Source organism: Lutra lutra, chromosome 12 (assembly GCF_902655055.1).
Source record: "Lutra lutra chromosome 12, mLutLut1.2, whole genome shotgun sequence".
Classification (NCBI taxonomy): Eukaryota; Metazoa; Chordata; class Mammalia; order Carnivora; family Mustelidae; genus Lutra; species Lutra lutra.
This window is the reverse complement of record NC_062289.1, coordinates 94660321-94688021: the sequence shown is the minus strand read 5'-3', so window position 1 is coordinate 94688021 and position 27701 is coordinate 94660321. Positions and strand designations below refer to the sequence as shown.

General features: G+C 50.0%; 1 protein-coding gene across 2 annotated transcripts in view; it reads right to left on the bottom strand.

The window, feature by feature from the left end:
* The window catches only part of WSCD2 (WSC domain containing 2), a 129527-nt gene extending 102495 nt beyond the window's left edge, over positions 1 to 27032 (bottom strand). Inside the window, exon 1 of one of the 2 annotated variants that reach the window (XM_047697724.1) lies at positions 26922 to 27032. The gene's annotated coding sequence lies outside the window, so the exon portion shown is untranslated. Of the gene's footprint in view, positions 1 to 12609; positions 12665 to 26921 lie in introns of those variants that run through there. The other variant, XM_047697723.1, reaches the window with a different exon arrangement.
* Positions 27033 to 27701: the final 669 nt, after the last annotated feature.

Sequence of the window (27701 nt, the reverse complement as noted above, 5' to 3'; positions counted from 1 at the left end):
CGATTCACATTTGTTGACAGAATGGTGAGCAGGAAATTTACCTGTGTTTCCTAAATGGATGGATGAAGTTCATGATCAAGGATTTAATAATCCAAAACCATAGCCAGGCTTCTCAAAGCCCCTGGCCCATTTCACTCTGATCTGAACTCCAAGGTCCTATAAAAGTCATAGTATTTCTGCTCTCCCAGCCAGGGCCAAGATTCAAGGTCAGAATCCAGGCCCACCATCCTGCCTGCACAGAAAGGGAGGTCAAAGTCACAGGCAAACAGCGAGGACAGCGAGTCCAGAGACCTAATTCTTGTGGACCTAGAGGCCAGCCCACCCTGGGCAGCACTCAGCCGCCGCACCTCAGGTCCCCAGGTCCTCATTCTTATGCCGTCCCAGTCCTGTTATCTGACCCTCCATCCAGGACAGCTGATCTCCTGGTCTTTCGGTGGCCTGCAAAACTAGAAACTCGAAAATGCTTTGCGCGTTTTATTTCACTCTTTCTTTCAGGTTTTGTTTTTTTCCTTTTTCTGGGGCAATCAACCCTCCATCCTTATCACACTCTAAAGAAAGGGGCTAATCGTGTCTTCTGGCCAGGAGGCCTCAGTGCCAAAACAAAAGCTATTCGGGTTGTTCCTGCCCCTGGAGATCTGCAGCCCTCAGACAGGGGTGCACTGCACACCAGAAGCAATTCATTGCACTGGAAAGAGAGGCTTAAAAGAAGATGGGGTGGGGGGGGTTCTCTGTGCATGAGGGCCAAAGTGGTAGGTTTGGGGTGGGGACCCCTCCAAGTTAGGACAGACACAGGGGATCTTTCCATGGGACCCATGACTCACATTAACAGCAGAAAACAAAGATGAACCATTTAGTGAATTGTTGCACAATGAACACATACCTTCCAGGGCAAGACATAGAATGTGGCCGGCACCCCAGAAGCCCCTTCTGTGCTCCCTCCCCACCCAAGGGAACTGCCACCCTGACAACTGTGGCCATTTTTTCCTGGCTTTTCTTTATGTTTTGGCCTAAGGGAGCAGGCATCCCTCAACACTCACATTTAGTTTCTATTTCAAGTTTTTATAATGGGAATTATATACTGTAGGATCTTGTATGTCTGCCTTGTTTGCTTGATATTATTATGTGCGTGTGTGATCCATCCTTCTGAGGCCTGTAGCTGCACTTTCTTACTACTTTCAACCTTTCTACTGCTGTGTGCTATTCCGTGGGGTGATGGAACTTCCTTTTACTGGTCCAGTCCACTAGAAAGGACAGCTGGGTAGCTTTTGTTTTTTTCACTATTATTATATAAATATACACATTATTACATACATGTAGTCATATATTTGTCATAGCAGTTGAAGAAGTAGAGAATACATACACACATCCTGATTATTGTTGAGTCTGTATCTCAAAGGGGATGAGCACCTTGGAGACGGTCTCAAGCCATAGCAGTAAATACCGCCAGGTGGTTTTCCAAAGCGGTTGTGCTAATTCATGCTCTCCCCCCACCCCCAGCTGCGTATGAGGATCCTCAGCCCTCCTTTTTACATTTAAGTTAATAACCACAACCTTTTGCTGCCACAAGTGGCAGGCTTGGAGTGTGAGAACAGAAAGGGAGCTCAATACCTTCCTGACCCCCCCACCCCACCCCATCCAGAGCAGACAGCAGGGTAGAGGCAACATAGGCTAGTTAAATTGTCACACAGCGCTGTAATCCCAAACCCTAAGGAACTGATCTGGAGTTTGGAGAGCTCATAGCAGGGGAGATCTGACCTGGTCTAAGGGTACTCCGGAGGAATTCTCAGAAGTAGGGTTTCAGCCAAGATCCAAAGGAGGAGTTGCGATTCTCCAGGTGGAGAAGGGTAGAGACAGAGAGGGAAAAGCATGCTGGGCAGCTGGCATAGTGTGTGCAAAGGCCTAGAGGTAGAAAGGAACAAGGTGAGTTTAAGGAGCTCGGGAGGGGTGCCTGGATGGCTCAGTCGGTTGTCAGGCACTTGATTTTGGCTCAGGTCATGATCTCAGGGTTGTCAGGTCAAGTCCCACATGGGGCATAGAGTCTGCTTACAGTTCTCTCTCACTGCGGCACCTGGGTGGCTCCATTGGCTAAGTGCCTGACTCTTGGTTTCAGTTCAGGTCATGAACTCAGGGTCATAAAATCAATCAAGCCCTGCATCAGGTTCTGGGCTCAGTGGGAAGCCTGCTGGAGATTCTCCCCCTTTCCTCTGTCCCACACCCCCACTCACAAATACTCTCTCTAAAATAAATAAAACCTTTAAAAAAATTGTTTTAAGATTTTATTTATTTATTTGACAGACAGAGATCACAAGTAGGCAGAAAGGCAGGCAGAGAGAGAGGAAGGGAAGCAGGCTCCCCGCTGAGCAGAGAGCCCAATGCAGGGCTCGATCTCAGGACCCCGAGATCATGACCCGAGCCGAAGGCAGAGGCTTTAACCCACTGAGCCGCCCAGGTGCCCCAGAAAATACTAAAAATTTTTTTAAAAAGGAGTAAAGAAAAAAGGCCCAGAGAGCTGGGTCTAAACTCTATGGCAAAGGGGTCCTGGCACAGATTGCGTGCTCGGTATGCAGAAAGAACCCAACCATCTCCCCAGGCCGCTGGGGCTGCAGCTATACAGGAGAAGCTAAGCTTTGCTGAGTACCTACTATGCGCCCCACACCTCCTTAGGAAGCAGGAGCTCCAAGGACCCCCCGTGTTGCCGATGAGAACACGAAGACTCAGAGAGGTATAGTAACCTGCCCTCAGCACACAGCAGAGGGTGGGAGCCAAGACTGAATCCTCCTTCACCTGGAGGAATGGCGACTGAATTACCTTCTCAGCCTCTGCAGAGAAAGTGTTATACCAGGAAATCAATAATGTGAAGCAGGAAATCAGAGAACATTAATAATCTCGGGCAGCAAAATGAACTCCTTCTAAATGGTCGTTCTCACCGAAATCCATCCAATCCACAGAGACTGTTAAAAATGGTGCAGCTCAGGGGGAAAAGGTCCCCCTGTGGCCATCTGAGGGGATGTTGAAAGCACACTGCACATGACCCAGGTTTCTAGAACAATGGGTCGCTGTGTCTTTTGAGGTCATCCACAATGCAAGCGCTCTACAGTATTTGCAAGAGAGGCTCCGGTCCCCCTCCCTGGTGACACCTGGCTTTACAACATTGGTCCAAATGAACCCACAGACAAGCCTGGTTGGTCTGTCCTGTGCTTTAACATCACCCAAATTTGTGGCCAACATTTATAATCAGGCGAATTTTGCATCAGACCTTGGAAACCTCTTAGAAGAAATAATCAAGAGGCGCGGCCACCCAGGGCTCAGCACTCCCCAGCGATGGTGGGCAGGAACTAGAAGCAAGAGCTCCTGTAGACGAGGCACCTGGTCTCGGGTTCAGTGCAGTCCCTGTGCTCTGTCTCCCTCCTTTGGGACCCACCTACCCCTGGAGGGGTCTGGATATACCCCCTGCCCCCTTTGAGTCATCGCAGCTTTTAGCTGGGGAAGTGACGTGTGCGGTGGGGCTTGCTGGTTAAGGAACAAGGCAATGGCTTTCAGCAGCCATCGCTGGAAGGAAAGTGACAAGTCCAAGGCTCACAGCGGTCACCAGGGTGTCCAGGCTGAGGATTCTGGTCAGGGGTGTCTCCCATCACCCTAACTACTTGCAGAGCTCCAGCCTGGCCTCTGTTATCAGCACGCCAGTAATGACCATCACCGTGGCAGCGCCGAGAAGAGCTAGCAGAAACCCAGAACCTGGCACACTTGATCTCATGTCAGCCTCATGCCCCTGGTAAGGACTAGACAGGCTGCCAGGAAGTCATGTTAGTCTAACTGGCATTCGCCCTTCTTCGGTTAACTGGGTCCTGATTTCCTTTGAGGACCCACCTTTCTCCCACTATGGGTCTTCATGGCTTAGGAAGCAGTGAAGAGTAGTCACCTGCCACAAGGCTCCAGGGGTCATGTGACTTAAGAGTGGGGCCATGATGACTGGTTCCAGGAGGCGCCAAGGCTCAGTTCCAGCCCTTACTGGAGCTGGGCTTGCAGCTGGCACAATGGTAACATGGCGCTACAGGGGCGCCTGGGTGGCTCAGTTGGTTAAGTATCTGCCTTAGACTCAGGTCATGCTCCCCGAGTCCTGGGATCCAGCCCATGTCATCAGGCTCTCCGCTCAGCAGGGAGGCTGCTTCTCCCTTTCCTTCTGCCCTCTGCTCCCCTTGCTTATGCTCTCTATCAAATAGGTAAGATCTTTAAAAATAAATTTAAAAAATTAAAAAAAAAAAAAAAAAAAAGGAAACCTGGAGCTACTAATGGGCATTTGTGCTCAGAAGACAACCAGAGCCAGTCTGAATAGGAAGCCCACACAGAGAAAAGGAGAGTCAAAAAACTGGGAGGGAGGAAGGAAGAGAGTGAGCGAACAGTAACACTGTCGAGCGCCTGGATCCAGCTACACTTGAAGGTAGGATGCTAGTTACATGAGGCAATGTATTCCCTTTATGCCCGAGAATAAGAGCGTAATGATATTTAAGTTGGGTTTTCTGTCTTTGACAAACACAAGAATCCTGATGAATATAAATACCATCATTAGTTTCCATTTTACATAAGTCACTGGAGGCTAAGGGGACTGAAGTAAATGACCCAAAGCCACACAGCTATGAATTGGTAGCACATGAATCTGAGATTTGTCCTAAACCTAAAGCAATTGGTTCAGAAATCTTAGAGGTCTCTTATTGAGCAGTTCCTGAGCCTCTAGGAGTTGAAAGTTGGGGGTTTTTAGGAACACCACATGTTCAGAGCTGCTGGTACATTGTGGTGTGCTGGGGAGGCCAGGAGGGAGGAGGGGAGGCTGCACCGAGATGAAATATATAATTATTATTTAAATCAGTTCAGATGCCATAAGGAGAAAAATCAAAGCTTTCCGTGGCATTTCCCCAGTGCCATTTTTAATTCTATCTTATCAAAACATGGCTGGGATTTGTTTTTCAAAAAGAAAAAAAAAAAACTCCTTTAATTAAAAAAAAAATTCTCTAATAAAAGTTGAAACAGCCCACAGGCCATCAGGTGACAATGGAAGGAAGACAGGACATTTCAGCAACTTAAAGCAGATTAGAAAACTAATTTGTAGACTCTTTTTTCCAAAGCTCACCTCTCCCTTGGAGAGCTGTGTGTTTTGCATAATGAGGCTGAAATCCTGAAATCGCTGCTGTCCGCTCAGCTCCCTTTTGTTGGGATTTCAATGGGCTCCCACCTCATGTGGGGGTGCAGGGTTTTATCTTGTTGCTCTGACCAGGGTTTAATGGAATCATTTCACTCTCTGTGCTTAAAATCTTTACAAGGTGTTCCACTGCTGGAAGGATAAAAAGCAGAATGTATATGGGGCCCACAAGGCCCTGAGAATTGTCCACTTTCATCATGTACCAGCTCCTCCCTACCCTATCCCCCCACACTAAAAGCCCTAGTGTCCATTTCATTGGTTCATACCACTCTCCTTCACACCCCAGGGCCTTTGCACATGCTACTTCCCCTTTCTTCTCATTCTTCACCTGGTCAATCCTGCTCATCCTTCAGATACCAGGCTCATTTTCTCTGTCTCGAGGCAGCTTTCTTTTCAAATGCCCTAACTTGTGCCCTCCCAGTATCAGACACTTCCCCTTCTGGCAGTTACTTTGAGTTGTAATTATATGCAGGAAACCATCTTGTTTTCTGTTTTTTGTTTTTTTCCTTTCCATGGTCTTCACAGGGTTTGCACATAGTAAGTGCTCAATAAAAATTTGCTGGCAAACAAATGGGTGAACCTCAGTGGATGGGAGGGGCATGGTATCAGCATGCCATGGGTTCTCTCAACACCTGGACTTCCTTTACTGCGTCCAAAGCAGTATACTCTCCCATCTTGTCTCAAATACTCTCCCATTTAAATGGGAGACTCTTGTCTCCCATACTCTCCCATCTTGTCTCAAAATCAGCTTGCACATTCACCTTCTGCTTGTGTGGCACCCTAGGCATGAGACCATGCTGTGCAGAGAACAGAGCATGGGCTCTAGGGTTGGACTGATGTTCAAATCCCAGTTTTGCTACTCTTGGCTGTGACTCTCTAGATGTTCTTTCCTTCTTTTCCTTCTCTTCCTTCCCTTCCTTCCTTCTGCCTTTCTTCCTTTCTGTTGGATGGCTTGTCAGTTGGAATCACCTCCCAGAGCCGAGCACAGAACCTGGAAGCTCGTATGAGGTAGGCACCTAATAAAGGCATGTTGGATAAAGAATGGATGCCCACGTATGCTTTTGAATGGAAGAGAAAGCTCAAGTTCAAAGAGAAAACCTTCCAGAGATGTCCCAGCTAGTTTGAGGTAGATGCAGAAATTGGCAAACTCATCTCCCTACTGGTCCTGAGCAGAAGCTTATGGACACTTCAATGCTAGAAGGAATCTAAGTTATGCCCATTCAAGAAAATAACTTGTCTTCTGGCTGAGATGATTATCACTGTGACTCACTTATATGCTGGGCATTATTTCACTGAGTCCCCCTTAACAACCCATCGCGGCAAGCATCACTCTTCCTGTTTAGCACATGGGTAAATGGAGGCATGATGAGCTCAAACAACTTGCCGACGATCACTCAGCTTGTGAGGGACAGAGCTGAGATCTGGACACAAGCCTGTTCACCTGTGCAGACCACGATCTTGGTCCCCACTCCTGAGTTGGACCAGAGTTAGACAGGCTACTGGACGTGTATAAAGACACTGCTTTACTCTTTGGAGGCTGTGGCATCTATGAGCCTGGCTCATCACTAAAGTCCATCGCAGTGTCCTGTCCTGGTGGGCCTTCCTGCATGCCAGCCACCTGACAGCCAGAGCCCTGCATCTCAGTGCTCCCGCCAGCCGGGTTTCTGCAGGTGGCTGGCTCTTCGATGACACACACAAGGCAAACATCACAAGCCAGACACCAAGCACAGAAAGAGGGCCTTTGGTTTTTGGCACCAACTTTAGCTCATCTACAGGTGTTCCCATTTTATAGATGAGAACACTGATCCCAGAGATGGGACCACTAGCTGTTGTGAAGTGTCTGGCCTCTGATCCCAGATATGCCTGATTGCAAACAATGTTTATTTCTTGAGTGCCTACCATGTGCCAGATACTCTTCTAGGGGCAGGAAAATAGGTCACTTATTCAACACTGTCAGAAACGAGTTCCACATAAATGAATTTTCGAACCCCTGAAGCATCAGACACAGAAACGTATATCAGTTTAACCATGGGATAGAAATATTTTATCCAATGAATTATTGTTGACTCTTCACCCTGCCTACTGAATGAGGTTCACCCGTTCTTCACGCCATCACACAAGCCAACATTGTTGCTGTTCTAGAATACTGCATTACAGGGCATTACAGGGTTCTATAATGGGTTGCACGGTTCTGTAATACTGAGACGAGCAGTAGCTAATGGGATGGGGGGGGGAGTTTGACCCCTCTTCTAAACTCCCCCCTGGGCTGTGATTCTTTTATTTCCATGCTTAAAGACTTTATTTGTTAAGCAATCTCTACCCCTAAGGTGGGACTGGAACCTATGACTCCGAGATCAAAAGTTGCCACATTCCACCACCTGAGCCAGCCAGGGGCCCCTCGTGCTCGTGCTGAGAATCTTGTCATCTGTAGCCTCGTTCTCAGGCCGTCAGCTGTTGTTCCTGGCTGCGGTCTCTCTGCTTCCTCTACCATCCCACACATGTCCGATTTGCTCCCCCTAAGGGCTACAAGCCTGGAGAAATCAGGCCGCTGAGCTTATCAGAGCGGTGTGCAAACTAAGAGTAAATGGGCTCTGAGTGAGAAGAAATGTTGGCTCTTTTCTGATGCGGACAGTGCAACCATTAAATGGGACGACCTTACTGTTCTGATTTACATGTAGTTGAGTTCCCAAGAAGGGCCTGCAGTCATCACAGTGATAGACCTAACAGTTTTATGGAACCAAAAGCAAGTCTAATTGCTCCAGAGATTCTGAATTTTCTCCTTGTTTGTGACATGGGCATTCAAACTATGAAGAACCCAGGCCAGTGGCTTGTCAACGGACACTTTGTGGGGGATTCATCCGGGCCATCTTGGTGCAGTAGGGCTCACCTTGGGGACAGTTCAAGAGGCGGAGAAACACAAGGAGTCTGCCATCTCCAGAGACTTCTACAGTGTTCATCATGGCCAATGTTGTGTGGCCCCAGTTTCCTGGAGGTTCAGGGACTGACTCTGCAAAGCCAGAGCCCAGTGCTCACAGCCCCAGTCCCACGGGCATTTTCTGCATTTCACTGTCCTACAGGGGTACTCCTTGGTCATCCGCAGTAATCCAGGTCCACCCAGTGTGCAGCCTTGCCCACAGACCCATGCTCGCCATCATTAGCGGGAGAGGGAAAGAGACTTGCTCAAGGCCACAACGTCAGTGGGTGGCAGAGTGGGGACCCAGATCCCTCACTTCCCCTCCAGAGGGGCACACAGCTGTCCTCCTACATTTCTAGGTATCAAGACCCCAGTCATCTGCTTTTCCACTAGCTGAATGGCTTTGGGATGTCCCTTCTTTTCTCTGGGTCTACATCACCCCAACCAAGAATTCTCCTAGCTCACAAAGTTATAAAGTCTCCAGAGGGGCTACCCTCTTCCTGACCCCCTAGAGGGAAGCCTCAGGCATCACCTGACCCACAGTGATTCGGCCAAGTGCACGAACTTCTCGCCTTATTACTCTTGGCCAATGCCCAGGACCCTGGCTGGGCTTTTTAGCTCAGATGTCAGCAATTTTTTTCTGTAAAGGATCTGATAGTAAATATTGTAGGCTGTGCAGGCCATATGGGCTCTGTCACAGCTACTCACCTCTGCAGGGAGAATTGGAAAGCAGTCATAATACATACACGAATGGCTATGCTTGTGTTCCAATAAAATTTTATTTGTAAAAGCAGGCAGTAGACTGGACTCGGCCTGTGGGCCACCGTTTACCATTCCCTGTTCTAAGTCATTCCAAGTGGGGTCTGACACCTCCTGTAGGACTAAGGTAATTAACTTTTCCTGGTTTGCATATGGGACTTTCCTGGTTTTAGCACTAAATCCTGCATCCTGAGAAACCTCACAGTTTTAGACAAAATAGGATGGTGATCACTCTATCTGCGATCCTGTGAGCCCTGCTTTCTTCCATCTCAGCATTGCTCTGGCTCCAACATTCAACTGTCTCCTCCACAGGGAAGAGGAAGAAGAGAAAGAAGAGGAGGAAGAAGGAGCTACTGTTTATCGTGGCTTCCTGTGTGCCAGGCACCGTGTGAAGAGCTTGGTCAGCGTGACCTCCTATGATCCTCTCAGAGCCGGGGACGGTTGAAGCCACTCCCAGGAAGAGGTCAAGACTGGAGTAGATCCCAGTCTAATCTGCCTCCTCCTTCCTCTCCAAACTGTAAGCTCCTGAGGACAGAATTGGGGTCTCTCCCAACGGTATCTTCAGCACTCAACACAGTATAATACTTAGAAAGTTCTGAGCAAATGCCGATCACTGATGTTGAATAAGTATGTCCATGAATGAATGAATGAATGAATGAATGAATCATCCCTTGATCTAGGCAGACATTTCCCACATCTACGACATGATTCATCCCTGCCTATCCAAACTCCAGGGGAGGTAAGCTGAAAATGCCAAATATATGCTATGCCGTCCGTTCTGTTAAAACAAGCCTGTGGCACTGGGAAGGCAATAGGACATCATAGTTGAGAACATGGTCCCTGTCATCAGGTGATCCAGGCACAAACCTCAGCTAGGCCTCTTCTGGGCTGTGTGATGGGACCAGCCAGCTTGCCTCTCCAAGCCTCCCAGATTAAACAGAAGACAGTAACAGAACTGCTGGAGTTTGGGCCACAAAGCATGGAGGCATGGAGTTCGGTAAGCCCTCTGAAAACATTCACACATTATCATCATCATCACTGCTGATGTCGGGATGAGCAGAAAGCAAGGAGGGGACAGGGGATATCCATGCTGAGGAAACACAGGTGTTCACTCTCCAGCTCTGAATGAGCACCCGGGCCACACGGGAAGAAATGCACACGCTGGTAGGTGCGTCGGCTAGCTAGAAGCACAGTAATGGTGTGTAACAACCAGAAAACCTCTGGAACACACAGTAAAAAGCATTTCTCTTGCTAACCCTGCAGCCAGTGTGGGCTTGGCTGAGCTACGCTCTTTATTGAAGTTCGAGCTCAGGGTGGTTGGACGCGTGTTCATTCTGGGGCCAGGCTGAGGGGGCTTTTCCCCTAACCATGGCAGGAGCCCCTTGAGACCTAAGCTTGGAACGTACCTGCAATCACTTCCGTCTTCTACTGAAGACCAAAGCCCGTCATGGGGCCAAACCCCCAGGGAAGGAGCAGGGGCCTAAACCACCCCCCCCCACCCCTTGAGTGAGAAAAATGCCAAGTCCCATGGCCAAGGGCAGGGGTGCAGGGAGAAGGGAGGAAGCAGGGCCAGGGATAGCTCTCCATCCCACTAGCAAAACACCAGCCACACCTTGGAAAGGGCCCCCCCCACCAGCCCTGCCCTCCTCACCAGGTTCCTCTTTAGCCCCTTGGCCTCATCAGCGTTTGGTCAAAACGTAGAAGAGACCCCAAGTGCTAACACTTGCAGTCCTGGGGGACCCCGTCCCCAACTTCCCAACATCTGGACCTGCTCCGAGGAGCCATTAATCTCAGGCAATTTCTTTCCTCACTTGATTTGTTTATTTAAGGAAAACAAGTTGTTCCTAATTAGAAGCACTGCTGGTGGGATGTTCAGTGCGTCCTAGGCTGCCTATTTTCAGACCTTCTGCCTAAAATTACACCTGCACTCTTAACATCTGTGAGCATGTTCGGCAACTGTCCCGCATGCAGGCTTTTGGCGAGAGAGGCTTGCGGTGCTGTGGGGGCCGAGGGAGCCGGGGGCAGGGGGCCCCTGGGCTTCAGAGCAAAGGCACTTGGAAAGATGCACAAGTAACACATCCCAACAAGCTGCTCGTAGCTGGCACAGATCACCGAGTCAACCCTTGGCGAGTGCACAGCCTGAACACCGTCCTGACCCGAGGCACGGGGCAAGAAGTGGTTTTAAAGAGTCAGAGAGGTTTTCTGATGGGTCGCTCTCAGCTTACACCCCCCCACCAGTCTTGCACCTCCACGAACACTCAGACACACCCGCAGAGACACACATGCTCAGAAACACACACACACACACACTCACAGAAGTCATTCTGTCCCATAGACAGGCTAATACACCGCAGGTGTGCACACGCGCACACACACGCACAGGTGCACACACTCAGAAACTCACACACAGGAGACATGCACTAAAGTCACACTGCAACCCCCCCCACATAATCAGAGACATAGGCACGTGGAGACACACTCCAGTGTGCACAGCAACCCCACACACTGGATACCAACACTCAGAAACACGCACCAAGAGATACAATCAAGTGTGCAAAGCTACACACAGGCACGCACAACGAGAGACACAGGTACATACACAGAGGTGCCCAGAAAGTTCACCACGCCATACACACAGGTATATGCCGCCCAAAAACACACAGTGACACAGAGACACCCGCAGAGGTTACAAACAGTTCTCCGTGCAGACGCAGAGAAAAGGGAGTGTGCAACACCTTGCATACACGGGCACAGAGAGATATAAAGTTATGCTGAAAAACAAGTAGGCTGGAAGCACATACCACAAGTTTACGCTCACTGTGTTGCACACGCACGCAGGCACTCACACACACCCACACAGCTGCCAAAGCAGGCATCCAGACAGGCCTGCGCAGACTCTCAAACACAGGATGTGCCACGCGGAGCCCCCCAGACACATGGGTGCAGACGAGCAGCTGTGTTCCTCCCTGACACAGACACACATCCAACTCACAAATACAACCGCTGGACACGCACAAGCTCGTATCCAAGCTCATATCCAGTTGCTCTGACTCACCTACACACACATTCCCCTGAAAACACACATACACACACTCAAAAATCCACAAGCAGTCTCACAAGTGCACATCCAGACTGACCCTATTCACATGTGTGCGCACACATGTGCGATTTTTATATAAGTCAGGCTCCTCTGAACATGTGTGCATGGACCTGCATGAGAATGCACTCATTTACACACATCCACCTGCACACACCCACATCCTACTCCACCGAGGCAGCAAACCATTCATTTTCTGAATACCCAAAGTCAGGCCCGCAGACCCAGCCAGCACCCGGCCAAACTGCTTCTGTCCCTCCTCCAACTGCCTGGTAACTCACTCGACCTCAAACCAGATAAGGTCTGCCCCTTCATCATGGACTCGGGGTGAACCCTGGTTTGGGGAAGGACACAAGAGGTCCCAAGCCTCAGAACCACTCAAAAATAAATAAGACGGATCAAAATCTACTGCCTTTCCCCACCATCCTGGCAAACCCTCTTCCTTACCCCAAACACACACACACACACACAGGCACATGTGCGGCACAGGGCACTTTCCCCAGCACAGATGTTCCTGTTAGGAACGGCAGCTCTGTCCGCTCCCAACAGCCTCAGCAGCCTGGGTGCCCGACACCCAGACATACGGAACTTCTTGGTCCTGGGTCCCTACACTGCCGTGAAGTTGAAGCCATGGAGACAGCTTACCTCCACCTTCTGTTGTCATGGCGACGTGGCAGCTGGGCTGCCTCCAGCCCTCCCTGCCTGCCCTGAGCTCCTCTCTAGGAGCTGCTGGCCCAGCAGAGCTTTTATGGAGGAAGCTTCAAGGGGGTGGGGACTGCAGGTGTCAGTTGATTGGAGACAATAAGGGCCCTGCCTCCCAGCCAGGATCACCTGGTACTCAGGTGGGACAGGAGAGAGCCTCCCTGGGGAAAACAGCCCCCACAGGCCCGCACACAAGCGCCGGAAACAGACAGCCCCGCTCCTGCATACCCATGTCGGAGGAGACCCAGTCGTCACCAGACTCTACCATAACCACTTTCCAAGCACCAGCCCCCCCCCCCCAACACTCCTCCTAACAAGAACTGTGAACTCCGCATCTTAACAGAGGCCCGCCGAGGTTCTGGGGTGAAATGGCTGGTCCACCTCAGAAGCGTCTGAGTCCCACGCCCTTGAAACATTCAACTGTATTACGGGATTTTGAAAATCTCTGTGATGACCGCTCAGGGCATAAGAGTGTCTGAACTGGGACCTCTGAAGACACATGAAACCTCTTCATTTTGCAGAAGGAGCAACTGGAGCCCAGAGAGGTCTAGCGATTTGCCCAAGTCACACAGCACATTGACAGAAGGCTTGACGCTCAGTCTTCCGACCCAGAGATGAGGTTTCCCCAGGACATCAAGTGCCAGCCTCTGACCTCCCGTCTCAGCAGTAGAGGGAAGCAGCTCCTAGCTAGGCCCCAGGTCAGAAGGTCCTGAGACTCCTACCTCATCACTTGAGAACCGTCCCCAAACCACACAGCAATGTATTATTCCCCAGAGGCAGATGCCCAGCCCAAGCAGGACCAGCGGATTATTTCTAACCTTCAGGTCACGGTCAGAGGCATTTCCACTGCCTGCCTTCCTGACCAACTTGTCCATCCAGATGGCCCCAACCCTAGGCTGTATCCCGTGCAAGAAAGCCCCACACATCTAGGAGGCTGTGACCACAGGGATGGCTTCCAAATGGTCCTCAGAGACCAGGTGGCCTCTTGGGAGCAGACTTTTCATTAGGAGGGAGAGAAATCTGGCCAAACTCATGAGCTCTATGTTTGGGCTCTGCAGAACCTCTAGGGACCTGGAGTGTGTGGGGACTACTGACAGCCCCAGCTGCAGATGAGGAGAACTTGAGCCTCTATCCAGCTGTCCATTCCAGCCCCTTTACCGCACAAAGTTCGTCCCTCCCCAGGCTCTGAATGCTCTTATTCAGCGGCCCAGGTAACTTCCCCAAATCTTTGGCTCATCTCAGGAGCTGCAGGTAATGGGAGATGATCCCCACCTCTCCTAGCGTCTCTGCCAAGGAGGTGAGTGGGCCCCTGTGATGCCACTTGGGGCTGCGGTAAGAGCATGGATCCAGGAGATCTGGGAGAGGAGGCCAGGCCCCATTTCTCTCTCCCCCTCCTGACACACACACACAACCGTGGGAATGGGCAGAAGCAAGGCTGCAAAGCACACAGCCCATCCCCTGGGCAGCCCTGGAAGCCGCAGGCACCCCAGCACCACCGCCAACAAGCACCTTCTGAAGCCAACTTGAAAATAGGACCGGCTCCTTCTCCCCCGAACTGTGAACAGGCCAAATATGGGGAAATTCATCAATTCAATTAAAGGGGCCCACTATCTCCAAATACCCCCCCACCCCTGGCCCAGCTCAGCCTGAGAAGCCTCGAGTGCCTGCCTTTGGGGACCCAGCGGGATTGTCCGCAGGAAGGACGCATGGATGAGCCCGAACGTCCCACCCTCTGCCAGAGGAGAGAAAGTTTGTCATTTACCCAGGCGCTGGGCTGTCACCACTCCGGGTTCCTTCCTCACCCGGCTCCGGGCGCTGAGCCCCCAGCCTGCGGGGAAGCGGCTGGACCTGGAAGCCCCGACTGGGGGCAGGAATCGTTTGGCGGAAGCTTGGCAGCCCCGCTCCCTCTCCGGAGCCCTTCTACCCGGCCCTGCCGCCTCGGCCCTTACCTGAGGGGGGTATCGGCCACTTGCAAACTCTGCCAACGGAGCCCAGCAGGCGCCGGGGTCTCCCTCGGCGACTCGCGCGTCCCGCTCGGCGCGCCCGCTCCGTGGGCGCCTTCCCCGCTGCCAGCCGCTGCAGTGGCATCCAGCAAAGCCGACTGGGGATCGCCTTTCTAGCCACCAAGCCTGCTCCGGGCCGGGTCCGGGGCGGGGGGTGGGGGTGGGGGACTGCTCTTCGGGGCTGGTGCAGGGGGCCACGCTGCGCGCGGCCAGCGGGAAAGTGCAAGAGTGTGCGTCCTGGATTGCAGCAGCGGCGACAGCGGCGGCCGGGGACAAGGAGGCGGTGGCGACGCCAGCCGGCGAGCCGGGGAGGCGGGCGGCGGCGCGAAGTGGAAGCCGGGCTCCCGCGAGCCTGGCGCCCGGGCGGGCTGGCGGGCGGGTGGGCGGCACTGCGGGTGCCCAGCGCCGCGACGAGGCCCCGCACGCGCGCGGCCACCCGGCCGGGGGATGGCGAGGCCCGGGCGCGGCGGGCGCGGGCGGCGGCTGGGCGCCGGGCTCCGGCAGCCTTGCCTCGCGCTCGCCGCCTCGCGCGCTGCCTCGCTCGCTGCCCGGACTTCCCGTCTCCCGCCCGAGCTCCCCGCGCCGCCGCCGCCGCCAGCAGCGCGCCTCAACCGGGCGCGCTCCTTGCGCGGAGCCACAGCGCTGCCTCCGCTTAACTCCTTACGTGCCACCTGGCCCTCCCGCAGCCGTCCGCGGAGCCGGGCAACCCGGCGCCAGGCAGGCCTCCCGGCCTTGCTTTGCTCGTCTCTAAAATGGGCTCGCGGCCCCGCTCTGGGGAGTGGGGTAGAGAATTAACGGAGCGGATTAGTGATGCGAAGTGCCATGCGGCGGGCATTAAGGAAGCGCTCGATAAATGGCAGAGGATTGGCTGCTTCTGCTGCTGCTGCTGCTGCTGCTGTGCTGGGTTAGCAGGTTACCTTGCCAAGAGTAAACAACCTGAAAAGGGCAGTTTGGTTTGTTGGTATTTACTTTGTTCTTTTTAACAGGAAATAGGTTTAAGCTGTGTGACCCTGGGCTGGTCACTTACCCTCTCTGAGCCTGTTGCAGAAGATTCCCTCTGCGCTGTGTGACCTTGGGTGTCAGCACTCCCTCTGAACCTCTTGTAGTAGCCTCATCTGTAAAGTGGGGGACGATCGATGTGGCCCACCTTCAAAGGACCTCCTGCAAATCTCTGGAAAGGGAGCTGCTCTCAAGAGAACCACCATGGAGCCACAGTCTCCTAAATGCCAGGCACCTGGCCAATGTATTTCCAAACACATCACCTCATTAAGTCATGGAAACAACCCTAAGAGGCGACTTGTTTCAACTCCCCTTCGCAAATGAGAGATTTGGCGCCCCAGGATGTTAAGTTCACCCAAGTTAGCACACTTAGAGAGGACTGGAGCTGGACCCAGGACCTTCTGACTCCAAAACCAGTACTGTTAAGCTGGGGATTGAAGGAGAAGCTCTAATGTGGGCCAACCTTTGTTGAGGCTAGCAACCAGAATTTGCATCTGCATTTCTTTAATTAGAACATGTTGTATTTCCAATTATAAAATTAATTCTTATCTAATGTAGCTATTTCAGAAAATACTAAAATATAGGAAGGAAAGCAAATCAACCCTATTCCCACCACCCAGAGATAATGATGAAGATCTTGATGTAGTTCCCCCAATCTTTTTTCTATACCCACATGTAAAGGCAGTTCGCATAAGGGGAATAATCCCAAGCACACCATTCCGTATCAAGAGATAAGAAGGGTCTGGCAAATGCAATTCATGAATCCCTTGCTGAGGCTGGACCCCCAGCTGCCCCTAGCTTCAACAATCCCAGATGACAGTTACCCTACCACTAGTCCAATAGAAACGCTACCAGGTTGGGGATTTGTGCGTTTCACCCAGTTACCATTGGACAAACCCTGCTCTGATGCTTTCCCTTCTCCCACTGTTCCTGTGTCTCTTAGAAGACCAAAGCATTCCTTTGCTTGGAGACTACAGATGTCACACACACCTTCCAGGCTGCCCAACCCCATCAGGAACAAAGCATTCCCAGAGTGCAGTCCCCAGGGGGATAGAGGCAGTGCTTCGGCTTAAAGGTGCAAGCAATCTGGGTTCAAATCTTCGCTCTGTCTCAAGCAGCTGTCACCTCTCTGAGTCTCTGTTTCACGTCTATAACATGGGGCAGAAAGAACACCAACCCTCTGGTTGAGGCTTACACAAGACAAAGACCAGTAAATACTCAACTCCTAGCAGCTGTTGCTTTTCATTAGTGAGGAGAAGTGATCTGAATAACACTAATACTGATTGCCAACAACTGTTGAGTCCTTGCTAAGTGCAGGCACAATTCCCATTGATTCCTAACAACTTCAGGTGATCGGTATTAGGATTTAGTCCATTGAGAGATGGGGAAACTGAGGCCCAGAGAGATGAAATCCTCTGTCCGAGGGTACATAGTAAGCTCACAGTAGAGGTTGACCCCTCTGGCCCCTGCTTCCCGGTCACCAGCACAATTCCAAATGGCAGACTTGGTACCTTTACCATGTCCTCCTCGTCCCTCCCCAGCTCAGAACCCTCTTGCTCTATCTGGAGGACAAACCTCCTCCTGGGAGTGATCTGAGTGATCTAGGGACTGACACCTGGCTATGGAGCCCCCTGCAAGGTGCTGGGGGTCTGAGAACAGAGCTATTAATCTCCAGTGGCTCCCAGTCTACTTGCACCGCAGCCCACTTTCATTGTGTCTAATGTTCTACTTCCGATGCCGTTTGGCGGATACGTAGAAGTTTTATTGTTTTTTGGATTTTCTATTGTATGCCTAAAATATTTTATTTTATTTTTTATTTTTATTATTTTTTAAGATTTTATTTATTTATTTGATGGAGAGATCACAAGTAGGTGCCTGCTTGTGCGCTCTCTTTCTCGCTGAGCAGACAGCCTGCTTCCCCCTCTCTCTGCCTGCCTCTCTGCCTACTTGTGATCTGTCTGTCAAATAAATAAATTTTTTTAAGATTTTATTTATTTATTTGTCAGAGAGAGAGAGTGCACAAGCAGGCAGAGGCAGAGAGAGAAGCAGGCTCCCTGCCGAGCAAGGAGCCCGATGCGGGACTCAATCCCAGGACCTTGGGATTATGACTTGAGCCAAAGGCAGCGGCTTAACCAACTGAGACACCTAGGCATCCTGAAATAAATACATAAAAATCTTAAAAAAAAAAAAAAAGTAAGGAGTAAAGTTTTAGGATTTTTGTCTAAACCACACACACAGTCAGTTTGGGTAGAATGGGACATAGTACACTTCCTCTAGGCCTGATCATTGGACAAACTCTAATTTTTGCTAAGGTCCTGCTCTGAGCGGGTCCTTGGCCTGGCCCTCTTTTGTGTATCAGGTTTCTGAGCCTCTTCCTCTCTCTGTTCTCTCTATTTCAGCACAGAATCTTACTGTTTCTTGGCCCAAGTCTGCTGCAGGACTCACGGAGGAGAGTGAAGAAACAAAGCCATCTTTGAAATCAATTATAAAGACCAAAACAATGATGTAAGAGAGCTTCTGTGAGTAAGATGACGTAACACCTCCAAGCTACGTTCATAGAACAAGTCACTAACCAGTACATCCCTGTCTTTGAACAACAGCGTCTAAAAATAGTATTTGCTGTAATTTCCTGAGTAGCTGGTATAAATGGAAAGAGTGTTAGAGTAGTGAGCGAGCTGTGTCGGGTGGTAACTAACTCTCCTTTGATGGTAGTTTTCTTTTTCTTTTTTAAGATGTCGCTTATTTTTTTTTATTTGACAGAGAGAGAGCACAAGCAGGGGGAGCATCAGAGCGAGAGGGAGAAGCAGGCTCCCTGAGAAGCCGGGAGCCCAACACTGGGGCTTGATGTGGGGAGTCCCATCTCATGACCTGAGCCAAAGGAGTCTGTCAGGAATCTCTCTCTGCTCCCCAGCCCCTCCATTCAGAATCCTCCTGTGATTTCCCCCGTCCCGTCTGATAGGGGCTGGTCTGCCATGCAGACTCCCAGAGTCCAAGAGCTGTGTCTTAACAACCATTCCTCTGTCCCCGGCATACACTCAACACAGCACTCGGCACACAGTAGGCTGTTAGTCCGCTTGGGCTTCTGTAACGAAAACACTGAAGACTGGGTGGCCTATAAGCAATGGAAATTTATTTCCCACAGTTTTGGGGGCCGGGAAATGCAAGACCAAGGTGCCAAACGATTCGGTGTCTGGTGAGAGCACACCTCCTGGTTTGCAGACAGCCATTTTCTTGCTGTGTCCTCTTAGGGTGGACGGGGCTGAGGGATTTCTCTTTGGGTCTCATTTGTAAGGGCAAGGATCCTATTCATAGGGCTTCCACCCAGGTAACCTATTCACCTTCCAAAGGCCTCACCTCTTCTTACTATCACCTTAGGGATGAGGTTTTAATGTATGAATTCTGGAGGGACACATTCGGTCTAGAGCACAGGTGCTCTGAAAGAAATGAATGAATTAATAAAAACCGTCCAGTATTGCTGCAGATATATACAGATGAAAAGAAAATCTGGTGTGATCCGGAGAGTTCACTCATTAAGAATTCAGTAAAAGAGGCAAAGGTATGTAAAGTAGAAGAATGTATACTGCAGTACCTTTTAATGGCAGAATGCCAGAAAGAATCCAAATGCCCAACAAGCGAGAGAACAGAGGGACCAATTCCGGTATATTCTTAAAGGGAGGGTGCCACACTGCCGTGAAAAGTAATGAACTAGAACTCTATGCGTCAACTTGGATAAATCTCAGAAATTAGAGCATTGAGTAAAAAAAACAAAAAGCTGGCTGCAAGATAATAAATTAGCTAATTGCAAAAGGACACATACAGGGGCGCCTGGGTGGCTCAGTGGGTTAAGCCTCTGCCTTCAACTCCGGTCATGATCCCAGAGTCCTGGGATCGAACCCCGCATCGGGCTCTATGCTCAGCAGGGAGCCTGCTTCCTCCTCTATCTCTCTCTGCCTGCCTCTCTGCCTACTGTGATCTCTGTCAAATAAATAAAATCTTTAAAATAAAATAAAATAAAATAAAAAATTAAAAAAAGGACACATACATAATACCAGTTAATAAAATTCAGAACTATGGAAGGCAATTCAGTATATTTTTATGAGCACTTACATGTACAGTAAAAGCAGAGAAACCGTGAATACCAAGTTCAGGAGAGAGGTTATGGCTGTGGGGGGAGAAAGGGGGCAGCAAAATCCCGGAGCACTTTCATTGTGTCTAATGGTCTACTTCTGATGCTGTTTGGCGGATACGTAGAAGTTTTATTGTTTTTTTGGATTTTCTATTGTATGCCTGAAATATTTTATTTTATTTTTTAGTTTTATTATTTTTTAAGATTTTATTTATTTATTTAATGGAGAGATCACAAGTAGGTGAGGAGGCAGGCAGGGAGTGGAGGGAGGGAGCAGGCTCTCTGCTGAGCAGAGAGCCCGATGCGATGCGGGGCTTGATCCCAGGACCCTGAGATCATGACCCGAGCTGAAGGCAGAGGCTTAACCCACTGAGTCACCCAGGTGCCCCTGTACGCCTGAAATATTTTATTAAAGAAAAAAAACCCAAGCTAGCTGTTGAGAGTGAAGGCCTAATTCCTACCCCTGTTCAGATATTCGCTATGTGTCTCCAGCAAGGGATTTAATCTCTCTGAGCTTCAGTTTCCCCAACATTACAATAGGGATAATAAATCTTGGAAGAATTAAGTGACATCACGGGTGTAAATTGCTTAAAGCAATGGAAGTATTCAACAAATGATAACTATTCATATCATAATTAATTATCAACAGCAGTTAGTTTCAAATTATTTGAAAACTGGAGACATCCAAGAAGATCAGCCATTTTTTAAAAGATTTTATTGTTGGGGTGCCTGGGTGGCTCAGTGGGTTAAAGCCTCTGCCTTTGGCTCAGGTCATGATCCCAGGGTCCTGAGATCGAGCCGCACCTCAGGCTCTCTGCTCAGCGGGGAGCCTGCTTCCTCCTCTCTCTCTGCCTGCCTCTCTGCCTACTTGTGATCTCTGCCTGTCAAATAAATAAAAATACAATCTTAAAAAAAAAAAAAGATTTTATTGTTAAGTAATCTCTACACCCAACATGGGGCTTGAACTTACAACCCTGAGATCAAGAGTCACATGCTGCACCGACTGAGACAGCCAGGCACACCCAAGATCAACCATTTCTAACCTGTCTTCACAGATGACACCCCAAGACTTAGAGAGGTTGGGAAGTTGTCTGAGGTCATGGGGGGCATGGGAGGCAGCACTGAGGATGGGAGGTGTGCAGACGGCCCCCTCTGGGTAAGGTGCTGAGCTGGGCCTCTGTTCCAAAGCGCTTCCCTCAAAACCTCACTTCCTTCTAGGGAACCAAAGATGGTCACATGGGGACCTGCTAAAACAGGGACACAGGTCCCAGAGGCACCCGGACAGGTTCTAATGTGGCTTCCTAATCCCAAGGCCTATTTATGTCACCATGAAAGAGATGGAGAAGAATAATGTCATAAGGGCATCCCTTTCTATTATACATATTTATATTTTTAATATTTTAATTATTTATTTGTTAGATATCAGAGATATCACAAGTAGGCAGAGAGGCAGGCAGAGAGAGAGGGGGAAGCAGGCTCCCCGCTGAGCAGAGAGCACGATGCGGAGCTCGATCCCAGGACCCTGAGATAATGACCCGAGCCAAAGGCAGAGGCCCAGCCCACTGAGCCACGCAGGTGCCCCCTATTTTATATCTTTTTAGTAAAAAATCTGATGCCTAACACAGAGAGGCATATATCTTCACAAAAATACACAAATTCAAATGCACTGTTTGTTAATAGCCCCAAACTGGAGACAACGCAGATGTCCATCCGTGGAAGAATGGACAGTGTTGCACTCTTTCCGCAGGATAATACTCTCCGGCAGAGAATGAACATGCTACTGCCATCAGGATCACACAGATGAATGTCCCAAACAGTGTGGATGAAACAAACCAGACCCAAAGCTTTTACCTGCTGATATTTACATAAAGTTCAGCACTGGCAAAACTAACCAGGAGTCTAGATGTCAGAGTATTGGTTGTGCTTCAGTGAGAGGTTGGAAGTGGGCTGGGGGGGCCATCCGGGGATGGACAGTGTCGTGTTTGTTGGTCTGGGTCCTGGTTCCAAGGGTGTGCTCTTCGTGAGAATGCATGAGCTGTACTCTTATTGCTTGTACACTTATGGCCATATATTACACTTCAATTAAAATGTTGTTTAATATAAAAACACTTGCCAATTGCAGTATTTTAACCACTATTAGTTACTGATTGCTTATGCGACATCACGGATAGAGTCATATAATATAGAGGGCAATTGTGGGCCTCTCAGTTAGCAACTTCTCAGAAGCCTTGACCTTGAACAGTACCAGCTGAAACCAGCTTTCGTTTCAGGCTCACTGAAAGGGGGGATTGTCTACTGAGGACCCAGCCAGGTGGAGACAAGGGCCATTACTCAGGACATCTGATCCAGAGAGAAGGCAAATTATCTGATTTGGCAGTTTCCTGGGATCAGATGACCCAGATAATGGTCAAACTGCCATGGAGACACCACACATCCCAGCCAAAATACCCATCAGGTGGACCCTTCTCCTGGAGCCATAATTGTGGGCAGAGCGCAGAGAGAGGCCTGTGCCACCCCCAGGGTCTCCTTTCTGCAAGAGGAGCCAAAGGTTAGCTCTTCCAGAATCTGCAGAGGCGCCAGAAAGGTAAGGCCGATCTGGTCCCAGAGGCGCTCCAGGCCTGTCCCCTCCAGGGACCCAGCTCTGAGCCTTTGGGCAAAGATGATCTCATTTAATCTAGCAGCCCTAGGAAAGAAGTAGCACCACAACTCCCCATTTTGGGCGGAGGAAACAGGCACGGAGGGGTTGAACGAGTCTCCCAGGACTGAACACCAGGGGCGCTATTCCCCATTTCTTACCCAAGTTACTCCCACATCTGGCATCCCTATGAGCCTCACTTCCGCTGGATGCTCAAGGAGTTCAGTTCCCCTGCCATGCAGGCTCGCAGGTGCGATTCAAAGTGCATGGGTTCCATGGCGGAAACCGCTGCAGAGGTAGAAGACAGAGAAAGCAAGATCGGACAGGAAGAGCCTTCAGACTGGATACAGGTCTGCCCCCTGGGAAAGGCCACGGGGAGTAAGGAGGTCTGTGCGGGGAGATCCCCATGCCACAGCTCAGCTCAGAGACAAGAACATTATCCTGAGTGTACCTTCACTTCCATGGAAAAATCATATTCAATTATACACTGACACACCTCCCCGACGGGAGCAGTACCAAGCAGAGACTTTTATTTTTTTGAGATTATTTATTTATGAGAGAGAGAGCGAGATCGAGAGCGCACACATGCATGAGCGGGGAGAAGGGGCAGAGGGAGAGAGAAGCAGAATCCCCGTTCAGCAGAGAGCCCGATGTGGGGCTCAATCCCAGGACCTGGGATCATGATCTGAGCCGAAGGCAGTCTCTTAACCGACTGAGCCACCCAGGTGCCCCTGGGTGGATTTTTTTTTTTTTTTCTTAAGATTTCATTTGAAGTAATCTCTATACCTAATGTGGGACTTGAACCCACAACCCCGAGATCAAGAGTTGCACATTCTACCAACTGAGCCAGCCAGGTGCCCAGAGTAAAGACTGTCTTAAAACACTGTTGCTTATGTATCCAGTTATCTGTGCCCCAAGCCTACCTGTGGAGCCAAAAGCCCTGTCTTATTTGTCAGGTGGTACCAGCACAGAGCAAGGCGTTCACACATTATAGGGACTAATAAATGCATATTTCTGAGGCTGAACTGGAAGCATAGCTGTGGGACCATGTGCCACATGCATTAGTTGATTTAATCCCTGATGTGGGAAACAAAGGCAGAGGAAAAATTATTAATTTTCCTTACTACCTACAGCCCATTGACAAGCCCTTGAAACAAGAACTTCCTCTAGGAACTCAACTGCCTTGATGTTGACACTTTGCTAAGGGCAAAAGGCAATCCTAGCCCAAATCCCCCTGCCTAGGATCCTATAAGTCAACTTTAACATATAAAAATTCCTTTGGAAGTTTCTTGTATCTCTTAATCCCCCAAGATGGGTCTTGGCAATCAGCCCCCAAGCCTGTGGCCCACTGATAAACATCTGAAGGTTCTCAAGGCTAAGGCTTTATTAGACAAAAATAAATGACCTTTTCCAACAAGAGCTAGCCTCTTCAAGGTCCTAGAAACCTTGTTTCCAAATTCCTTAAGAGGTTTACTCTAACCTATCCCCTTCCCAACTTGAAAGGGTATAATGGGCCACTCCTCATGACCCCAGGGCAGCTCTTACTCCCCAGAGGTCCTGTCTCTGCTTTAATGAAACCACCTTTTTGCACTAAAGATGTCTCAAGAATTCTTTTTGGTACACTGAAAAGAAATTTAAAAAAAAGAAGAAAAGAAAAAAAAAGAAAGAAAAGAAAAGAAAAAAAAAAGAATTTTTTTTTTGGCCATGGGCTTTGAACCTGAACGTCTTTCCTCCATCATTCCCCACCACAGCCCCATGTGGATAGTACTGTTCCCATCTTCCCAATGGAGAAACTGAGGCCCAGGGTGAGACAACCTTCCCAAAATCATACACTGGGAGGTTTCAGGCTGGGGTCGTCCTGGCTCCACGCTGGGGTTTTTCTGGTGGGACATGTGGCTGTCAGGCCCGGCAAACAGGTCAGTCCAAGATGTAGCCCTATATCCTCATTTTCCCTGGAGATGCCCGCCCAGCCTCCAGGGAAATATTCTTGGAAACCAACCTCTTCTGGCATGTTCCAACTGAAACCCATGAGTATCCTAGGAAGAGAGAGAGCCGGGGGCTTGTGGGCTGAGAGGTTTTTACCATGAAGGTCAGGAGAAGTCAGCCCGTCCTGGTTACAGAGCTGCTCCAAGAAGCTTGTGTTTTGAAGGTTATTTCTTTCCCATGTCTTCTGTGTTCAACCTTTTGCATGCTAATAAACTCAGGAGCCACAACTGTGCGAATCACAACAGCAATTTTTGCTGATCTCCTACTAGGGGTGAGTCTGGGGTCTGCTGGTCTGGGACCCATCACATCCATGTCGGCCTTGCAAACCCACAGCCGCCGTGCACCGTGGGTATTCCTACTTCCATTTTCGAGGTGAGCAAACAGGCTTAGGGAAATGAGGTAACCTGCCCACTGCTGGAAAGTGGCACAGAGGAGACCTGGATCCAACCAGGTCAAGGTCTGAGCATAAGACAGGGAGAAAGGACACCAGCAGCCTGAACTGGGAGCTCCCTGGAGGCAGCCATTCCTTAAAGACATATTGGGACAGCCTTGTCCTTGGCACCCTGCCTCCCATCACCAGCTTGTCCATCCTCCAAACTGAGCCACAGCAATCTCTTAGAACACAGCTCTGACTACACCACCCCCTGCTCAAGACCTCCAAATGGCTTCCTGTTTCCCACAGCTGAAAGCCCAGACTCCTTCACTTGGCACCCAAGGCCTTCTGCAGCCGGGCCTCAAATCCACTTCCTGCCTCCTTTCCCACAGTTCCAACCTACCCTCTGTAGCAGACGCTCCCCTGCTCCCCCACACCGCATGCTCATTCTCCACTTTGCCTCCAAAGATGCTCTCTCTCCTCCCTGGAGTGTTCTTTCTCTCCTTCTCCTTCTCCACCCAATGAACTCCTCCTCATCGTTCGATTTCAAATAGTGCCTTCTTTTGAGATGTCTTGGTTTCTAGAAACCTGTGACTTCACTAACATACCAGGGACGGGAGAGTAGAGTGAAACCAGTTGGGCCAATGGAATCTTCTTCTCTTTATGCCTTAGGACACAAACAGAGAAGGCAATTCCGTACCCTTGGTCGAACCCAAAGAAATGCCTCCCCAAAACCATTTACAGAAGCTGGAAGCCTCCCTCCATCCCCTTTTCCCCACACTGATTGTTTTGTTTGCCCAGAAATAGCATAGCCTATCTTTGGGAAAACTGCTTCTTTCCATTCCAATCTTGTGTGTCTGGAGGAAGCCATCCCTGAATGTGGTAGGGACACCTTGGAGTCTAACTTGGCCAATCTCAGAATCCCAAGGCCCCCACCACAGTGATTGGTCCAGGAATTGGCTCATGACCCAAACCCAGCCAATCAGGGAACTTCCCTGGGAGTTTTCTGACTAGTTGGTGGGGAACAATGCTATTTCGTGTGGTCGGAAGGTTCTAATGTTTAGATGCCCAGAGCCACCCGTGATACTGGTTTGAGACCAGTGAGGATGACTAGCATGAGGGAATGAACCAGTATGCCGACAATACACTAGACAGAGAGGATGTTGCTGAATTAGTTTCTGGCTCCAACCCTCCTTGAGATTGCTTTCACCCCCGATCTTTCTGCAAATGGGTTTTGGGGGCCCATGAAGTCTTTAGTAGGAGTTCAAGTTCAAGATGGGTTCTGATCTTAAAACCATAGGGTGAATTTTGGTCACTTAACAACTACAGGGTTCTGGGCGCCTGGGTGGCTCAGTGGGTTAAAGCCTCTGTCTTCGGCTCAGGTCATGATCCCAGGATCCTGGGATCGAGTCCCGCGTCGGGCTCTCTGCTCGGCAGGGAGCCTGCTTCCCTCTCTCTCTCTCTGCCTGCCTCTCTGCCTGCTTGTGATCTGTCCCTGTCAAATAAATAAATAAAATCTTAAAAAGAAAAACAACAACAACAACAACAACAACAGGGTTCTAACAAACAAGACTTAAAACTCGTTCTTCAATTACATTAGGTGATAATGCAGTCAATAAATATTTATTAAAGACCCGGTATAGACCAGGCACTCTGCTAAGGGGGATCCCAGATGGAGAGAAAAGTATGGTCCCTGCCCACACAGAGCTCAGTCTGCATTACCCTCACTTAGCTATTGAAATTTAAAATAGTTAAAATTAAATAAAATTTGAAATTCAGTTCATTAGACTCATGTGCTACCTTTCAGGTACTCAGCAGTCCCATGTGGCTGGTGGCTACTGTATTGGGCAGCATGGACACAAAACCCCGCCCTCAGCACAGAACTTTCCACTGGCCCACGCTGGTCTAGAGCCCTGCCCATCCAAAGTGTTCTTGAAACCAGCCCCATCAGGCTCACTGGAAACGCAGAATCTCAAATTCCGTCACAGATTTAGTGAGTTGGCATCTGCATTTCAAAGAGATTGTTGTGACTTCGTTAAATTAACATTTGTTAATGGAGCGTGGGGGAGGAGGGTGTTGAGCCACAGTTACAGGAGACAGCGTGTTTTGAAATAGAGTTCATTGGTTACTCACCTGTCAGGCAGGGAAGGGGTACTCAGCTGCCTGGGGGGGTCTGAGCAGGGAGGTCCAGGCAGAGTGCTGGGGGCACAGGCGTTCATTATGGTCCATGGGTTCCCAGTCTGAGGCTAGATTGTTCAGTTCTAAACAAAAAGGGTGGGATTCTCGCAAGCCTCGTGGGGCCTGGGCTGCAGGAGAGAACGCTCATCACAAGGGCCCTTGGTGGGTTCACGTGGGGAACTTACATTTACTTATGATCACAGATTGTTCCTTTAGAGCATGTGGTCATGGAAGAGTCGGCATCAGTTCAAGGCCCCTGCAGGCTGCTGGGCCACACAGAGCAGATGCTGAGACCGAAAAACTATGGAGTCGTTGAGCGAAGTGCTCAACATAGACACGCAGGCGATTTACATGCGCATTATCCAAAGAAACGTCATCCGAAGAGCCGCTCTGAGTTTAGCCCCTCTGCCTGACGCTGTCACACACACCCTCCTGTGAGCAGCAGAGAGGGTCCCAACCTGGCCTTCAGCGGGCTGACCTCCCCGCCAGCCACAAATTCACCTCTCTCGGCATCCGTCCACGAAGTGGACGGTGGTGCACCCACCGAGTTGGTAAATAGGATTCCAGTTAACAAGGACCCCTGGACGAGGTGGAACCCTAGGGGCAATCCCACCCCAGGAATGATTTTCTGGGATCCCTTTCTTCAGGGTAAAACCACTGCAGAGAGCTGGGAGTGAGCAGGCGTTTATGCTGTATTAGTTTTATTTTTTCCCCAGAAAGAGGAAGAAGGCCCTT